The sequence below is a fragment of the Hakea prostrata genome, chromosome 5 (genome assembly GCF_041222555.1).
Source record: "Hakea prostrata isolate BN-2017 chromosome 5, UWA_Hpros_2, whole genome shotgun sequence".
Taxonomy (NCBI): Eukaryota; Viridiplantae; Streptophyta; class Magnoliopsida; order Proteales; family Proteaceae; genus Hakea; species Hakea prostrata.
The window spans coordinates 11,836,383-11,841,537 of NC_142604.1; the positions used below are offsets into that span (position 1 = coordinate 11,836,383).

The 5,155-nt window shown below is 38.9% G+C and overlaps 1 pseudogene; it reads left to right on the forward strand.

Annotated features, from left to right (window-relative positions):
- The first annotated feature begins 2,321 nt into the window (after positions 1-2,321).
- On the forward strand, positions 2,322-4,628 carry LOC149015150 (pentatricopeptide repeat-containing protein At2g13600 pseudogene; annotated as a pseudogene).
- The last annotated feature ends 527 nt before the right edge of the window (positions 4,629-5,155 follow it).

The window sequence follows — 5,155 nt, forward strand, 5'->3', positions numbered from 1 at the left end:
TGGACCCCCTGAGGTTTGGTCCAAATCAAGATTTGGTCCAAATCACTTTTAGTCCAATTTAAGTTTCATTTTGCATATGGTTCCCCTGTGGTTTCAAGAAATAATTAAATAAGGACAAACTTAACAGAACCGCTAGTTTAGTAATTTTTGTGACGAAACTACCCTTTTTTCTCTTTTCGATTTATTTGTTTTAACTTTTTTTTTCTTTTAAAGAGTTTTCTTTCTTTTATTCAATCTACAAAAACAATAACAATTAAAAAAAAACTTTATCAAATAATTCCCTCCCAAAAACGAAACCTCTCAAAAACGAAAGTGAATATGCAGGTTGAAGCTTCTAAGCCTCATTGTTTTTTTTTTTTTTTTTTGGTAGAAATCCATTTATTGAAGGGATGGGCACAAGGCCTCACAGGAACAGGCTTCCTGGAGCCAAGTAGTGGATAACGGCCATACAGTCTCACCCTCAATAGACCGGGCCTCCTGGGCTAGAGAGTTTCTACAGAGTTGGCCTCTCTAGGAATAAACTCTAAAACAACAGACATCTCATTGGGGGGGGGGGGAAAGCAACCTAATATCCTCTAGCACCACCCCCAGTTGGGCAGAGGCGTAAGGGGACCTGCTATTTAGGTGATTTACAACAGATTTACAATCAGATTCGATGATGAGATACTGTAGTCTGTAGACCTCTTTTGCTCCCTTCCATTATAGCTGCACGGATCGCAAGAGGTTAGAACATCTCAAAATGAAGGTGAAACGCCAACAATCTACTTCATTTAGCTTTTAATTTTTGGGAGGCTTCCTGTAAATGGGAAACTGTAATGCAAAAGAAGAGACTAGTAGGTTGTTGCCCACGACATTTTAGGTACCAGTAAAGCTTTTCATTTAGCTAAAGTCAGTTTCAGTTTTAAACGAAAAACAGAGCGGCAAAGTATAAGAAAGAAGAGAGACTCGGTTACTACCAAAAAAAACCCAGAAAGAAACAAAGAGTACGGAAGATGGAAAATTGATGGATTGATACACCAACCCATTACCCATCTACATTGCAGGAAAAAATATCTTTAAAACTGCAAATTCATCTTTCTTCATCTCGATTAAGCTTCCAGTGAAGTACTCTTTGTCTTCTAGTTGAATCCCCGCAAAACTAGGTTTTCGCCCATACCCACCACCTCCTTCAACGCTTCCCGAGGAGAAGGAGTTAGCTTTCCTGGGTACCTGTAATGTGAAATCAACGACAACGCTCCTCCTCCTCCTTTTTGAGGAAGAATCATTTCGCAATCCATGACATTAATATTAATAAAGAGAAGAAAAGCTGGTCCTGAGCCGTGAAGAACGCCCAGATTCAAGAAAACCAGAGCCAAGCATATAGATTTTTCACACCTGTTTAGCTTGATTATCAAGTAAGATCAGAGATTCCCATATGGATTTAACTACTGACCCATGAACCTCACCAACCACAGACTTGTAGTCGTTGCGTTGGCTTGCTACTGGACCAGTGCCTGCTTGATTTCTAACGTTGTTTACCAACTTTTTGGATGGTTTTTACAATCCTTGATAGTGAATGATCCAGATGAAATCAGCTGCATCTGGACGGCTGAAACCCTCATCCTGCCGCTTGGGTAATTGTTTTCCGTTAGAGATCTAATACTCCTTGATTCGTTAAACCCTTATCTGTGATTCGCTTTTGATAAGAGATTCTAGGGTTTCTGGGCTGGAGGAGGAAGGAGGTGGAGATGTCTATTCTCTGCTTAGCTCAGTTGTGTGATTTTGACATTATTCCTTTTCAGCTATTGCAACCGCTGCTCCGCTTTCTCTCTCTTTCTTCATCTTCATGCTTTTCATCTTCTTCTCCGACTGCTAGTCTTTGTTTCCTCTTCTCGTAGGTCTATGTAGAAGTGTGCGGCAGCTCTCCCGGCTATCTCACGAGTGGATTCGACCTTGTAGACCTTGTATTCGTTTTGAGATATTGCAGAGATAGGGTTTTGAAGCTTCAACCTGCAAATCTAGTTTTTCAAAGTTTTTTTTTTAATTGTTTTTTATTTTTGTAGATTGAATAAAAAAAATAAAATTCTTTAAAATACAAAAATTAAACAAATTAAAAAAAGGTATTTTCGTCACAAAAATTATTAAACTAAGGGTTTTTGTTAAGTTTGTCCTTATTTAATCATTTCTTGAAACCACAGGAGAGCCATATGCAAAAGATAATTTAAACTGGATTAAAAGTGACATGTATCAAACTTCAGGGGTCAGATGAAAATTACCCCATTTTTTTTGGTAGAATAAATTGAAGAACTCATTGGAAAGCATTAATTTGTGGTTAACTCTGGGTGGCGCTTAAAATTTTCAAAAGAAGAGAGAACTCACTGACCTCCTTTTGCCCCTTTTTACCCCTACCTTTTGTTTCTATCCCAGCTCTGGTACGTTCTTCTTCGTGGTCACCTGGTTCCCGCCAAGGACCAACAAAGTTCCCTTGTTCTATGAGCAGCCATGCATCATACGCCAACCCATTGTTCCGTTTAGAGGACAGGAGTGGGACAATGGAGGTCGTGGGCGTGACCAGTTACCTCACACACTGAGAACACGTTTTTGGTTGCTCAAATGCTTAGCTATTTTACACGATTCCTATTGTCATTCTCATCTTACGGATCCTGGCGTGGGTTCTCTTCAGCTGTGCCTGCACGTGCGTGTCTGTTGTTCGATGGAGTTCCTCAAATAGATGCGTCTCCACTGTTCGATTTATTACCTGAAAGAAATTCTGGGTTCTACAACCTGTCCTTATTTTGCAGTCTTGCTAAGCATAGCCCCGACTCCGACGCGTGTTACTCTGTCGTCAAAGAGCTCACTAGAATTGGCCGTGTCCATGAGATATTGAGGTTGTTTTGCCACTTTAATAGCTTCGGACTGAAACCTTCCAAATTCACCTTGTGCAGTGTTCTTAGTTCTTGTGCAAAGTCACTCCATTTCCATTTGGGTTCACAAGTTCATGCCCGGATAATTCAAATAGGATTTGAAGATAATCTCTTTCTAAATAGTGCTCTTGTTGATATGTATGCCAAGTGTGGGGCAATTTTTGATGCAAGAAAGATCTTTGATGGCATGAGAAGTAAAGATCAAGTGGCCTGGACCTCGATCATATCTGGGCTCTCCCAAAATGGGGATGGGAGGGAGGCTTTAGTGCTGTTCAAAGATATGTTGTGGACAGAGGTTAGACCCAACTGCCTCACTTTTGCGAGTATAATTAGTGCCTGCCTTGGCTTAGAAAATGATCTCTTGTTAGTTATGTTGCTCCATTCTCATGTTATCAAATTTGGGGTCGAAGAAAATTGTTTTGTGATCAGCTCCCTTATTGATTGTTATTCCAAGTGTGGCAGGATCACTCGAGCTGTATCATTGTTTAATGCAATTAGGGAAAGAGATATTGTTATTCTTAACTCTATGATTACTGGATACTCAGACAACTTATTTGGGCAAGAGGCATTAAGGCTTTTTGTGGAAATGCTAAATGACGGGTTACGTGCATCAAATTACACCATTGTTAGTGTTTTAAATGCTTGTGGGAGTCTTACAGTTCTTCAACAGGGAAGGCAAATACATTCTCTGGTAATCAAGATTGGTTCAGACCAAAATGTTTTCGTGTCCAGTTCTTTGATAGATATGTATGCTAAGTGTGGAAGCATTAATGATGCCCATTACATCTTTGATGAGACAATTGACAGGAATAGCATATTGTGGACTTCGATGATCACAGGATATGCTCAAAACGGAAGAGGAGCTGATGCATTGGAGCTCTTTGAATGCTTGCTGATGGAAAAAGGTGTGAAACCTGATCACTTGTGCTTTACTGCTGTATTGAGTGCTTGTAATCATGCAGGCTTCCTTGATAAAGGGATAGAATACTTCAAAAAAATGAGAGATTATGGATTGGTTCCTGAACTAGACCAATATGCATGCATGGTTGACCTCTTTGGTAGGAATGGGCTTCTAAGAGAGGCTAAAGAGTTGATTAGGGAAATGCCTTTTAAGCCAAATGCTGTAATATGGAGTTCTTTCTTGTGTTCTTGTAGACTTTATGGCGATGTACAGCTAGGTAGGGAGGCTGCAAATCGGCTTCTGAAGATGGATCCTAATGATGCATCTTCCTACGTTGCACTGGGAAATATTTATGCAGAAGCAGGTATGTGGGGTGAAGCATCTGAGGTTAGGAAAACAATGATACGGAAAGGGGTGCAAAAGATTGCTGGTTGGAGTTGGGTGGAGGTAGATAAAAAAGTACATGCATTCAAGGTAGGGGATACATCCCACCCACAATCGCAGGAGATCTATATGGAACTGGATAGACTGACCTTGGAAATGAGGGATGCTGGCTATATGCCTATTTGATATATTTTTAATTAAAGATTGAATGCAGTAAGCATACTGATATGCATTGAGTGTGAGACTGGTGCCTTCTGAGTGCAAGAAGCATGAAATCTTGTTGCATGTGGCTCTACTGGTGATTGCTGAAACTCCGTAAAACATAAGTTCTGAAGTCTTTCAGGACTTTATTGCTGAACTTCAATTCCTTAGCTTCAAACTATGTATTTTTTAAAAGATTTTTACTCTAATATGTGGATTTCCTTGTATATCAATTTTGTATCTGGTATTCTGTTTGTATGTAAAGAAGTGTACATTGAATGGAGTCCCTTTTTTCTCCAATTTTTATGGTTGATCTGGACTGAACCATTATAAGAATCCTGATAAGCTGGATTATTTTGTTTAAAACTAATTCAGAACATGCTTGTCAAAAGCTGGTAGCTGAAAACCTAAATAATTTGGATGTGCAAGGCATGGCATATTAGGGGAGCTTATTTGATATTTTGTAGCAGTCCAATTTTTCCTTTAAGTGAAAATGCTTTTTTTGATTTTTTTTCTTTGTTGTAAACAGTGTTAATGAACTTAGTAATTTCTAACTAGAAATTATTCACCATTTATCTCAGTAATAATATATACTTTTATCTTGGTTCATTATCTTGTGGCTAGTGGATAATGCTTGTGAAATAAGAAGTCTTGTTTTTAGTTACCACTTATGTGCAAATTTTCTCTTTTAGACAATGGACGCAATATCTTTTCATTGGATAGTTGATTATTATTTTTCCACAAATTAGTGTCTGTAGACACATTT